This window comes from Vombatus ursinus, unplaced genomic scaffold (assembly GCF_900497805.2).
Source record: "Vombatus ursinus unplaced genomic scaffold, bare-nosed wombat genome assembly UNPS02004179.1, whole genome shotgun sequence".
In the NCBI taxonomy this organism is placed as follows: domain Eukaryota; kingdom Metazoa; phylum Chordata; class Mammalia; order Diprotodontia; family Vombatidae; genus Vombatus; species Vombatus ursinus.
In genome coordinates, this window is record NW_020943957.1 from 232,439 (window position 1) to 246,296 (window position 13,858).

Sequence of the window (13,858 nt, forward strand, 5' to 3'; positions counted from 1 at the left end):
GAGGGAGAGGGAGAGCAGAGAGTGAGAGACAGAGAAAGAGAGAGAGAGACACAGAGACAGAGAGAGAGAAGGAAACGGAGGGAGACAGGGAGAAGGGGAGCAGAGGGTGAAAGAGAGATACAGAAAGACAGAGAGAGACAGTGAGACAGAGACAGAGATGGAGAGAGAGAAAAAGAGAGACAGAGGCAGAGAAAGACAGAGACAGAGTGACAGAGACATAGAAAGAGAGACCAAAGGGAGAAAGAGAGAAAGATAGACAGAGACAGTGGCAGTGAGAGAGAGAAAGGAAGACAGAGACAGAAAGACAGTGAAACAGAGAGACAGATGAAGAGAGAGGAAAAGAGAGACAGAGGCAGAGGACAGAGACAGAGAGAAAGAGCGACTGAGAAAGAGAAAGACCAGAGGGAGAAAGAGAGAGAGACAGTGAGATACAGAAAGACAGAGAGAGAGAGGAAGAGAGAGACAGAGAGAGATAGAGACAGAGAGAGAAAGAAAGTAACAGAGACAGAGAGGGAGTGGGAGAGCAGAGGGTGAGAAAGAGACAGAGACAGACAGACAGAGACAGAGTGGGAGAGGGAGAGAAGGGGGTGAGAGACAGAGAGATAGAGAAAGAGACAGAGACATAGAGAGACAGAGAAAAAGAGGCAGAGAGAGAAAAGGAGAGAGACAGAGACAGAGAGAAAGAGAGGGAGAGGGAGAGCAGAAAGGAGAATGGGCACTGTTGCTGCTAGGCAGGGATATGAGAGGCCCCTGCCCTTCCTCCAGGCATCATGGGACAGGGGCAGCAACAGCAGCACACCCCCCCCCCCCCAGGCACCCAGGCCACATGGTCAGCATCCATCACCTGGAGCAGCTTTTCCTGATGGCACATATCAAATCTGGGGGGAGGGGGGCTGGGAAGCAGCTTTCAAGGGCATGGGGTGGGGGTTAGGGGGGAGGATGGCCTAGCAAAGTCAGGGTCATTCTGGAGCCCTGTAAGTGGGAAAGATGGTTGTATAGCTTCTCAATGTTTCACAACCCTCTGGGGAAGCGCGTCACCCATTTCGTTGAAGGGCCTGCTCCATGCCTCCCTGTAGGCCTCAGTTCACTTAGCTATCTCTGCGTGGCCAAGCCCAACTCATGGCTGACCTTTAGTCCCACATCTCTGTGCTAACAGCTTTCATGCCGAGCTCATGGTTAGTGACGTGCTGCAGTCTTTCTGAGCCCGCCATGTATCAGTCAGTCAACCCATGAGCATTTATTAAGCACCTCTTTAGAGCCAACCCTGTGCTGGGCGCTGGGGGTACAGGGAAACAACCCAAACCCAAACAGGCCCTACTCTGCTGGAGCTCACAAGTCTAACTGGGACACAACCAGCACACGACTGAATCTCCAGAGAAGGCACTTAGGTGGTGTGGCAGTGGATCAAGGACTGAGCCTGACTCAGGAAGCCCTGAGTTCTGTTGTGTGGCTCCGAGCCAGCCACTGAACCTCTTTTTGCCTGTTTCCTCACCTGTTAAATGAGTGAGGATGATAATAGCACCTACCTTGCCGGGCTGTTGTGAGGATGAAATGAGGGAGTATTTGAAAAGTGCTTAGCACGCTGCCTGGCACCTAGTAGGTGCTTAATAAATGCCCGTTTCCTGCCTACAAGATAAATACAAAGTAGTCAAGCCGAGGGAGGGGGCAGGAGGGAGAGAATCAGTGGGCTCTAAGAGGTGGGGGTGAGGAGGTGGTTAGGAATGGGGAACAGGCAGTTCAGAGGCGCAGAGAAAGGAGCTTGGCTGTGTCCCAGGGTGGGGAGGGGGGGCAAGTAGTGAATGAAGCGAGGCTTTTAAAGGTTAAATGGCCGAGTTTATATTTGGTCCAAGCCTAGAGGCTGTAGGAAGCCACTGAAGTTTCCTGGGTAGGGGAGTCACATGGTCAGATCGGCACTTAAGGAAAATCATCGGGCCACAGCAGCTGGTAGGATGGAGCGCGTGTAGGATGGACCGGAGCGGCTAAGAGCCCTGAGGCAGGGCGACAGTTAGGAGGCTGCTGCGGTCGCTGCCCAGACACAGGGAAGGCCTGAGCTCAGGGGGCAGCTGGCAGTGCACGGAAAGAAGAGGCCGAGCCGAGAGATGAGGTGAAGGCTGAGCTGACAAGTCCTGGTACCGGAGCGGATATTTGAGGTGCGGGCAAGTGGCGAGGCAGGCTGGCGTCAGGAAGCTGGGAGACTGGAAGAAGGGGGGAGGCTAGGAAGAGGGGAGGACTTGGGGGGTATCGGGAGTGCAGTTTGGGACGGGGTGAGCTGGAGACGCGTATGGGACATTCTGTCCGAGTGGCGGCCGGTGGGCGATGTGGGCCTGGCGCTCAGGAGACAGGCTGGCGCTGGATATGTCCCTCTGCTGGAGCTACGTGCCCTCCGGCCTCTGGGGAGCCTGCGGCCTCTGATCGGAGGCTGGGCTTTAGCGCCCTGGGGGAGTCTGCACCTTCAAAAGAAGGGGTCGGGGGGAGGGTATCTTACCTTGCTTCTCAAAGGGGCTATTGCACAGTTAGCACTTCTTGGCCCTCCAGCACCATGTCAATGTCAGCTTTTACTTTTATGAACCCGGGCGGTGCGTCGGCAAAGATCTGGGGCCAGTCTCTGAGGGAGAAAGACCTGGTCTCTGCCTCTGATGTGAACTGGCTTTGTGACCTTGGCCCTGGGTGGCCCAGGTGTGGCTGCCTATGCCTGTCCACTCTAGATGGGCTACTGCTCTGTGCCATCCCCCCCCCTCCAGGAAACCTCCTACCAAATACGCGAGAGAACCACTAGCATTTATTCAGCGCCTAGTGTGGACTGGCCGTTGTGCCCCTGACACAAGGGTGAATCATGACAGTCCTTGTTCCGACCCAGCCTCCAGTCTTTGAGTAGATACATGTTCACAGGTTGTAACCAGATGAGCTCCGTAAAGCAAATACCAAGTGATTGGTGGGGGAGAGAAAGTCCCCACCGGCAAGTCCTCTTGTAGGGAGTGACCTGGACAAAAGCATGGAGGCAGGAGACCCCGGGTTGTGCCCGGGTTGAAGCAAAGAGGCTGGTTAGCTAGAGCAGAAAAGGGGTGATCGGGAGCCCATAAACACAGTCCCCGGCCAGGTGGCCAAGGGCTTTTAAAGGCCAGAGAGCTTGTAGTTTATACCTGAGTGGAAACTGACAATGAGATGCAACCGTAGGTGGGTCACCCGGCCAAAACAATTATTAATGTGTTAAAGACCTATAGATGATTGTTGTGGGTTAATTGCTCACTGGCAAACAAGAGGCGCCTCTCTAAATCCAGCCTCCAAGAGAGAACAAATGTTTCTGGGGATGTCAGTTTTCCTGGTAGAGCTAGTTCCTTGATCTCAGCCTCAGTTTCCTCACCTGTAAAATGGGGATAATAATACTCGTGCTACCTATCGTGTAGGGTTGTTAAGAGGAAGAAGCTTTGTCATTTGTAACAGAGTCTGAATCTGAAAGGGCAGAAAGAGTGGAGGAGGGGCAGGAGAGTAGGGTGGTGGGGGAAGGGTGCAGAGATTGGATGGATGGAGCCCGAACAAGGGAAACTCCCTGCAACTTGTCATTTAAGCTGGACACAGTTGGCCAACAGGTGCTTGGCTAAATTGTGCACTCCCATCATGCCTCACCTTCTATGGAAAAGCATTTTGGGCTGCCATAGAGAAAGCCCGTAGAGTATTGCTGTTCTCCTTATTGGAAGAGCCTGGCAGAAGGTGGGAAGGGGGTATAGAGGGGTAGGGCATGTTATCTCTGAGCTTGTCACAACAGAAAGTTCTAAGCGAAGCCATCCCTTAGGGCGGCAGCTCTGAAACTGTCTGGTCTCAAGACCCCTTTATACTCTTAAAAATTATTTAAGGACAGATTCTTCCTCCCTCCCGAAGAGTTTTTGTTTATGTGGCCTATATCTATCCATATTTACTATATTGGAAATTAAAAAATCTTAGTGTTATGGTGAAAAGTTTTGACCTTGTAGACTCCCTGAAAGACTCTTAGGGACCCCCAGGGGCTCTGGGACCACACTTTGTGAACCACTATCTTAAGGTTATAATTATATATGGTTTTATATATATAATATAAAGTTATATGTTATATATTATATAGCACATAATCCATCCGTCTATTCACTCATCCATCCATCCATCCATCCATCCATCCATCCATCCATCCATCCATCCTTTACCAAGTACCAACAGACTAAGAATTAGGGTTAGAGTCAGAATATTGGAAGCATTGTGCTAGGCACTAGGGAAGAGACAAAGACAAACAAGGTCTCTGTGCTGCCCTCATGGAGCTTACAGTCTAACAGAAGGGTTCAGCTTTATGCATGCCCAGACATGAAGCTATCTAACAAGTACCGGAATTATGTAACAAGTGGTTATGATGGAAAGCTGGGTAGGTACAAAGTACTCTGCTCAAGGTGAGGGGAAACTTTGTGGTCAGAGTCTGACTGGAGCTGTACCTTGAAGGATGGGGCGGGTTTCTAAAGAGAGGGATGGGAAAAAGGAGGAAGAGGAGGTCATTTAAAACATAAGGAATAGCTTGGGCAAAGGATGAGAAATGAAGTTGGGATTGACCAAGGTGTGCAAGGGAGGAGTAGCAAGAAGGAGGATCTTATGAGATCATATGGAGGGGTGCCATGTTTTGTGGTGGGGGGAAAGAGGCCTTGAATGCCAGCTTGAGGAGTTTTGCATTGTGGGTGCTAGGAAGGAAGTCTCTGAAAAGCTTTCTTTGGGTCTAAGGGAATCACCCCTCCCCCCGTGTTGGGGGCATGAGGGGGAGGGGCTGGTTTAGAACTCTTAGCTTGCAGATTCTACGGTTGTCGCCTTGCCTCTACTTCTTGGCAGCTTTAACAAGTCACTTGGGCCTCTGTTGTAGTCCAAAGCTGAACAGTTTAATTAATAAAAGCAGGGAATAGCAAAGACGTTCAACAGCAGCAACACAGCCCCTAGTGTAGGTTCACGCTAGCCACAGCCACCTGGGCTCCTCCCAACTTCCCCCAGGACAGATGGCTGTGAGTCCAGCCCGTCCCTACCCAACCATGCAGCTGCTGCCCGAAGGGCAGTGGGGAGTGCTGGGCTAGTAACCCGCCCTCTCCGCAGGGACTTTACTTAGGGCAGGGAGTTTGCCTCCCCAAGGAAGTGGAATCTGCTCTGGATGTTTCTCAACTGAAATCCAGGGTGGCTTCCGACTTGCTGAGATCTTGGACTATGGTTGAGGTATCGGATGATATGGAGGCCCAGCATTCTTAAGTCTGCCGTTGGCTGGGATGTGGGGCTCCGTCACTGACATCACATGACGTCACATGACATCACACTGTTCCAGGGTTTGAGAGGAATGGGAGATGGCAGAGCCCCAGCCCCCCCAACTCCCGGCAGCATATGGGCATGGTCTATGTTGGGCCTCTCACTCCAGTGGCCTTTAGCCTTTCTCTGCTTTTTTGCCCTTCCCTCCAGGTTCCCTCTCGAAAGTCCATCTGCTACGACGTGGTCACCCATCTCGTGATTACGTGTCCTGGGTGCCACGCATCTCAGGAAAAAAAGAGCACCTGAAATTTTCCACTACATCAGCTCGCTGGCCAGGTATGGAGACATCCCTTCTCCTTCTGAGTGCCCAAGGAAGGGAAGAGTCTTAAGGTGGGAAAGCCCGGGGCTAAGCTCAGCCCGACTCTGCCTGCTTCTTGGTGAGCCTTCTGTATGGCTCTCTTCGATTCCCCCTTGTGTTCCCCACAATGACTGCTGGGAACGTTCTCTGCCCTCCTCAGCTGCTTAACCCTTCTCTGAAACATCACCCATTCTCTCTTACTTTCCTCCCCAAGTCTCAGAGAAAGAGGTGTCGTGGAACATCGAACTGAGGTCAATTCAGTGCCCGGCCAACTCCAGAAATGGGAGGTGGAGGCAGAGGCGGAGGAGGCCTAATTCTGCCTCTAACTCCATCTCCAGGATGTTCCGAAGCGGGCCTCCCACCTCTTGGTATTCAGCGAGGCAGATGCTAGCAGACCTGAGCAATGTTGACTTTTGCTTCCCTGTATTCCTTTGGTCACATGGGAGTTGGGGGTGGGGCAGTTATTGGGAAGTGACAGGAACGTAAAAAAATCAATAAAACGTTTCTTTAAAAAGGAAAGAGGTGTCCTTACCTCCCCTCTGCCAAATCCCACCCCTTGACCTATGCCTAGTCTCTGGTCCTTGGTCCTAATCTCTGGCACCTCCTTCAGAACCTTACTCCCTCAGGGGCTCCCTTCCACACCTGTAGTCCACTACCTCTCCGCTCAAAGGACAACATGGTTTCTTAACTTCCTCCAGCAACATCTGGTAGTTCAGGAGAGGAGCAGAGAAGGCAGATTATGTGTGTGGGGGAGGGTTGATGTAGGGCTGAGGAACAGCAGGGTTTGAGTAATAGAACGATAAGGGGGCAAAGGATTCCAGGATGGGAGGCAGTGTCTTGTTTAACTGGTTGCCTGGAGGCTCCTAACTATTGAATGGGGAGGAAAGGGAGGTCAGAATTGGGGTGACTGAGTGGGAGAATAGGAAGGAATGGGAGAACCGGAGGTTGAGGTGAAGACAGAGCAGATTCAGGAGAGATCTGAGGTAGTGACAGGACATTCTAAGAAGGGGGAATTGCAGATTTCAAGATTTCGGAGGTGGAACAATTCAGAGGCTTGAGGAAGGCCTAAGAAGAGGAAAGCCGCCTTTGACAGAGGAAAGATGGAGGAGGATAAACTGGGAGGCCTGGGTGTTTGAAGGGTCATAAAGAATGAGGGTAGACGTGGGGTGGTGGAGGGGAAGACTGTGAGGCAGATACCGAACTAGTTAGAGAAAGGAGAGGGGGTGACCTGGCGGCTGGCAGATGATGCCGACAAGCATCTGATCAGACTAATACAAACAGATGGGGTGAACTTCAGAAGAGGGGAGTCTGCCAAGTGGTGATGGCAGTGAGGAGCAAGGAAGATGCTGCCCTCCTCTCCTGGCCCGAAGGGTCAGCAGCCGCGGCTGCTAAAGAGGGTAATAAGCGATGTGGGACCTTCTGGCCAAAGCCAGATTTCCCTGAACAGCAGGAGGTCGAGGCAGTGTCAGAGGAAGGGGCCTCCAACAACGAGGAGCCTCCTACAGCACAGCAGAGTGGCAAGTTGCAAGATAATCAGTCAATAAACACTTACAAAGTGCTTCAGGCCCTGTGCTAAACTCTGGAGGCCCCTTCCTCTGGAAGAGGTGAGGAGGAAGGGCATTCCAGACACGGGGGAGAGCTAGTACAAAGGCCTGAAGTCAGGAGATGGAGTGTAGTGTGTGAGGAATAGCAAGTAGGCCAGTGTGGCTGGATTGTAGACTGCACGGGAGGGGAGTAAAGTATGAAGAGACTGGGAAAGTGGGGAGGGGTCAAAATCATCAACATTTTAAAATTTATATTAACATTTTTATATTAAAGTTCTAACAAAAACTATGAGGAAAAGATAGAAAAATAAATTCCATACAAGATAACTACAAAATGCATAACATGTCTGTGAGTTTACATATCATACAGGACTTATATAAATGTAGTTAAAAAACGGTCTTTACAGAAATGAAAGAAGTCCTAAATAATTGGAGAGACATCCATTGTTCATGGCTAGGCTGTGCCATTACCAAAAAACAATGAAACTACCTAAATTAATCTAGAGATTTAGTACTATGCTAAACCAACCACCACGGTTTTACTTCATAGGACTAGACAGAATAAAAACAAAATTCATGTGAAGGAGCAAAAGGCCAAGAATTTCAAGAAACAGAATACCTTTAAAAAATGGAATGGTGGGGGCCTAGCATTACCAGCTCTCACAGTAAAACTGTTTGGTACTGCAGTTTAAAAATAGAAGACGAGATCAGGAGAAAAAAAAAAAAACGAAAAAAGCCAGACTAGAAGAAGAGCTAATGGACATGCCAGCCCAGGGTTCAAGAAACCCCAGAACACAAACTATGGAGGGGGAGACTTCTTATTCACAAGGGCAAACTGGAAAGAAATGGGAGGGAAAGCTGGTTTAGCCCAACAGCTTACAACCAGGGATGGGGAACCTGAGGCCCCGAGGTCACATGTGGCCTTCTAGGTCCTCAAGTTCGGCCCTCTGACTGAACCCAAACTACAGCAAGTTCCAATTTCTAGACCTAAGGGTGTGGGTTCAGCATCTGTCCATTCTTGCTTGCGTCTCATCTGAGATTCATATTCAGTTTGCTGCTCTGTGCTTTGACAGGCTTTTCTTCAGTTGTACTGCCTTCCTATCTGTTGAAGTATGTGCCTGCCTGCACCTCCATTTTAAGAATGAATGATTAAGATGCATTTGCTGTAAAGATCGGTGAGGCAGGCTCTTCCAAGCCATTTGTGACTCACTCTGAACCTCATGGTGCCGATATATACAGTCGGTCTATTTCTGCCCTCTCTGGAAATCCTGCCCGATCAGTTTGCTTCAGGGAAAGTTGCCTTCTCTTTGAGCAGGCAGTTCTTGCGTCGATCTTGAGCTTCCAGAGCTTCAAGCTAAGCCTGGCTGCGGGCCTCCTTAAGTGGCTCTTTATCTGCTTGAGGCATAATGGCCTTATGACTGCTTCTCCAAAGCCTGGTATTCAAAGTGACTGCCCCTTCTCTCCATTTGTCAGATCTTTGGTGATGGAGAGCTGTAGGAATTTGGGCTACCCTCTCAATGGGGTCCACCAAAGCTCCTGAAACTGCCTCTGAGATCAGGAGTATTGGGAATGATACCCACAGTCCTTTGCCAGGCCTTCCAGGACTGCCTTGTGCTAATACCCTTCACCCACACTGGACTCTTTGCTATCCCCCTCACATTTCCTGGAGTTTGCTACCACTATGCTTTAGCTGCTGTTGATCTGACCCTGCCCTGCCCAAACTGAGGACCCAGTTCACTGCTTTCTGTATTCTCAAAGCTGGAAGCAGTGTCTTCACTGAAGGAAAGAGTACTTTCTACTCTTTTCCATTCTATTTGAATTCTACTTATCTGCATAATTCCTTACTTTTCTTGAGACTACGAACTCCTGGCTGGCAGACACCATGTCTTCTGAGAATTCTTCTGTGTGTCCCAAAGCCTGTGACAGTGCCTTGTCTATAGCAGCCACTGAGGAAACTGGTTGAACTTTAAAAAACCCACCCAGAGTGAAGTGGGGGTTCCAGAGGTCACAGTCAAAGGGGGAGCACAGGGGAGGATAGGGACCGGGAAGGGGCCGAGATGACTCCAAGAGAAGTAGGGGGGAAAGGTTTTGTTTGTTTTGGTTTTTGGTTTGGTTTTTTTTTGTTTTTTGTTTTTTTTTTTTTGGTCCAGGCCAGGGTTTCTTTACCTGGGATCCAGGAACTTTACAAAATGTGGATAACTTTTTTTTTTTAGTAGAATCAGTTTTCTTTGTAATCCTATGCTTTTTATTTGATGCATTTAAAAAACTTCTTGGGGGAGGGGAGGGGGTCCTAGGCTTCCTCAGACTACCAAAGGATTCTATGACAACAAAAAGGGAAAGAAATCCTGGGCTGGATGACATGGGTTCCGGGGTCCAATGGGAATGCTGCCATGGTACGCCATTAATGCTGCTGTCTCTCTCAGGTGTATCCCCTTCAACCGCTTGGAGCAAGGGATGGAGAGGCTTAGGATAGTCTCTTCAGGGGCCGTCGTGAAGAGGAGGCCCCTGCCAATGGCACCTTTCAGGTAAGTTCAGTGTCCTCAGCTGCCTGAGGTGGGGGCCGCTGGGCGCTCCCCGTCTCTGTCAGATAGAGCTGCCTCAGGTGGAAGAAGGAGGCGGTGAGAGGGCTGTTGGTACTAGCTCTGGCAAGGGTCCACCTTCTAGGGTCTGCTTGGCTTCGTTCTAGAGACTGGCTTTAGACAAGTCGGCTTCTCAGCTGAAGAGGCAGCTAGGTGGTGCTGGGATGGATAGGGTGCTGGCCTGGCATCGGGAAGACCCGAATTCAAATCCAGCCTCCGGGTGGCCTTGGGCAAGTCATTTGATTGTTGTTTGCCTCAGTTTCTTCATATGTAAGATGGGGCTTGTAAAAGCACCTGCCTCCTAGAGTTATTGTGAGGATCAAATGAGGTGAGCTTTGGGAAATGCTATATAAATGTGAGCTATTATTATGGGCTGCTATAAGGCAACAAGGTTTTGTTCAGCCCCAGCAACTTACAAAGGGCATCTGAGGCTCCAAGGGGTTGTGGTCCATAGGAGTGAAGGAAGGACCAAGATCAAGAAAAAACGCTGGGAGTATTAAGGTCAATGTGTCAGTCAGTCCCTGCCCTCAAGGAGCTCCCAGTCTAATGGGGAGACAGCACGCAAACCGCCATGGACAGACAAGTTATGGAGAGACAGGAGAGGTTGGAGAGCGACTCCGGAGGGAAGGCAGCAGTGACAAGGAGGATTGATTTCGAAAGGCTTCTTGCACAGAGTGACATTTTAACAGAGACCTGTAGGAAGCCATGAGGCAGAGATGAAGAGGGGTAGCATCTCAGGCGTGGCGGGCACGTGGAGCGTTAGACCTGAGCCTGGGAAGATTCCTTTGGCGGCTGAGTGAGGTTGGTACCACCTGCCCCTCCTCCCCCCAGCAGCTATTTCCGTAGCCCCGTGTGAATGATGAGGACCTAAGCTAGATGGGGGCATTGTCAGGGGAGAGGAGGGGGTGCATTGGAGATGTTACAAAGGTCCACTCAACAGGTCTTGATCATAGATTGGATGTGGAGGGTGAGACAGAGTGAAGGGTCAAGGATGAAATGGAAATCGGGAGCCTCAGGGCCTGAGAGCGCAGTGGGATCCTCGGCAGTTATAGACAAGTTAGGAAGAGGGGAGGGCTTTAACAGTGAGCGGCAGGATGATGAGTTCAGTTCGGGCACGGTGAGTTTCCGAGGTCTAACATCCCTTTTTGAGATGTCTAACAGGCAGCTGGAGGTTAGCAGAGATGAGCATATTTGAGAGTCATCTTCATACAGATGATGGTTGAATTCATGGGAGCTGAGATCACCAAGCAAAGTAGTGTAGAGGGAGAAGAGAAGAGGAGCCAGGACAGAGCGCCGAGGGACACACACCTCCAGTTACAGGGTGTGACCCAGAGGAGGATCGAGCAAAGCAGACAGAGAAGGAGCGGTCAAAGAGGGAGGAGGGGAGCCAAGAGACACAGGGGTGACCTGGAAACCTAGAGAGAAGAGAGGACCAAGGGGGAGGGAGTGAACCACAGTGTCAAAGCCTGTAGAGAGGGGGGAGGTCAGGAAGACTGAGGACTGAGAAAAGGCAACGAAGAGGTCATCAAGAGCAGTTTCAGTGGAACGCTGAGGGGGAAGCCAGATCATGAAAGGAGGCGGGGAGGGCAGGCGGCCTTTCCCAGGAGTTTGGCTACAAAGGGCAGAGGAGGGATCGTTACCAGGGATGGAAGGACCAAGTGAGGGGGTTTTGAAGATGGGGGAGCCATGGGCATATTTGTAGATAGGACACAGACAGGAGCCAGGGAATGATTGAAGATGAATGAGAGATGGGGATGACAGAGGGGCACCCTGCTGGAGGAGATGGGAAGGAATGGGGTTACTTGTGCAGGTAGAGGGTAAATAGGGCCACTGTGTTTTATGAGCCATGGTCAAGGCCAAGATAGCGGCACAAAGCCGCTCAGAACCCAGAGGTGGTTTGGGGGAGGCTGTGACCTACCCCAGAAATGAAAAGCCCTTATCCTGGCATTCAAGGCCCTCCACAATTTGGTACCGTCCTAATTTTCCAGCCTTATCTCACCTTGCTGGCCTCCATCTGTGCTACTCTGCAGGCAGATTGTCTGATTTGCTAGGCTCCATCCACGTCCAACATTGTCCTGGCTCCTGGTCTCTGCTCTTGTTGGCTTCTGCCTCTGCATTTTGAAATCCTACCCATCCTTTAAGACCTAGCTCAAATGTCATCTCCTTTAGGAAGCATTCCCTAACACCCCAAGCAGCAACCAGCCAGCTCCTCCCTGACCTCATATATCACTTGCTCTGCAGCTGTCTTATGCAGTCATAATGTATTAGCTTACAATAGAGTTATTTGTGTATATATTCTATCCCTCCTGGAGACTGTGAATTCCAGGAGTGCAGACGCCCTGTCTTGTTGAAGGGCTTCTGTCATGCTCTGCTTATACTAAATGTATTCTGAAGCAGATGATGGGAGACTTGGAAGTGACTTCAGACACCTTCTGGTCTAAGCCTGTGTCTAACAACGATGCCCTCGACATTCCCAAAAGACCTTTGGTGAGATTTAGCTCACTACCTCTTCTTTCTTGTTGCGTTGTCATCAGGGCCAAGCAGAACAAGCCCAATCCCTTAATAACAGTCCAGTCCTTCAGATACTTAAAGGCAGCTCTCTGGCCCAGCCCCTTTAGCCTTCTCTGCTCCAAGAGACCGTGTATGCAGTTTGTCAATGTCCTTGCTGACGTGGCATCCCGAACAGAATACAGATGGGATCAATTCAGAGCTCCTGGAGTGGGGTGGTGTGGAGTGGGCCTACTATGCGTCAGACCCATGTTAAGTGCTGAAAAGAAAGGCAGAAGGCGGTCCCTGCTTCCAGTCTAATGGGAGAGACAACAGACGAACAAATAAGTACAAATCAGCCCTAGACAGGCTAAATTGGCAATATTCAACAGAGAAGAGGCCCTGGAATGGAGAGGGGTTGGGGAAGGCTTCCTAGAAAGTGGGATTTGAGTTGGGACTTAAAGGAAGCCAAGGAGGTCAGTGGTAGGAGTGGGGAGTGTATTCTAGGCCTGGGGGACAGCTAGAGAAAATGCCCAGAGCCAGAGCCACAGGGCCTTGTTTGTGGAACAGCCAGGAGGCCTGGTCAGTAGATGGAAGAGGAATGCCTCCGGGAATGAGGTGTCAGAAGACTGGAAAAGGAGGAAGGGACTGAGTTATGAAGGGCTCTGAATGCCAAACAGAGCATTTTCTATTTGCTCGTGGAGGCTGTAGAGAGCCACTGGAGTTTGTGGGGGGCGGGGTGAGATGCATGATCAGACCTGCACTTTCAGAAGATCCCTTTCATAGCTTAATGAAAGCTAGACTGCAGTTGAGATTTGAGGCGGGCAGACCCACCAGCAGCTACAGCCGTACTCCAGGAGTGAGGTGTCAATGCAGAGAAAGGGGCATATTTGAGAGATGTGGCAAAGGTGCAGTCAGCCTTGGATGTGGGGGGGGTGCTTGATTGTGAGGAGCTGGAGTGACCCTGAGGTGGGGAGCCCCCCCCCCCCCCCCCAAGCATGTTCCTGGCTTCTTGAGTTTTCTGTCACTCCCAGGAAGCCATGGCAAGTATTGCTTCTGGTTCTGTCTGCTCTGACTGGCTTCTTCCAGTAGAGGCTCCCCGTGCAGCTCTCTCTATACTGGCCCACCCAAGGCCAAAAACCCCCCTCTACTGAAACAAACCTTGTTCTGTCATTGGGAGTCTTGGCCACCAAGGGAAAAAAGCCTCAAGGCCTCTCTTTGTCTGTGGGGGTGTCGAAGCTCTCCTGAGCCTCAGAGCGGACACTTCCTGTTACTGAGGCCATTTCTTTTCACCATGGTTCCTTTTAGCCTTGCCAGGGACCAGGCTCTCTATTGTTTTCTAGAATTTGGAGTCTCCTCACCACACACTCTCTATCTGTAACCCGTGACCAGAAACACCGACATGGGGTGAGGGGCCATAGCCTCGTTCATCCAAGGAACGCTCTTCCCTTCTTTGAGAGCCAACCAAGCCGCCTTCCTTCCCCACCCCCAGTTGTTCTAAACTGAGCTCTCAAAGGTATTTGGGTGGGGGATTGGGATCCCCCAAGACTATCATCTATATACAGCAGTTTCCAGCACTTCTCGATACTCTCCCAAGTGTTTCAGTGGGAGAAGAGGAAGAGTGATCCCCACATGTACCTAAGCTTAATTTC

General features: G+C 50.6%; 1 long non-coding RNA gene across 1 annotated transcript in view; it reads left to right on the forward strand.

Moving 5' to 3' along the window:
• LOC114053708 overlaps positions 1–13,034 on the forward strand; it is a 22,496-nt gene extending 9,462 nt beyond the window's left edge. Inside the window, exons 2-3 of the long non-coding RNA XR_003570413.1 lie at positions 5,449–5,574; positions 9,564–13,034. This is a non-coding gene — a long non-coding RNA (uncharacterized LOC114053708). The remainder of the gene's footprint in view (positions 1–5,448; positions 5,575–9,563) is intronic.
• Positions 13,035–13,858: the final 824 nt, after the last annotated feature.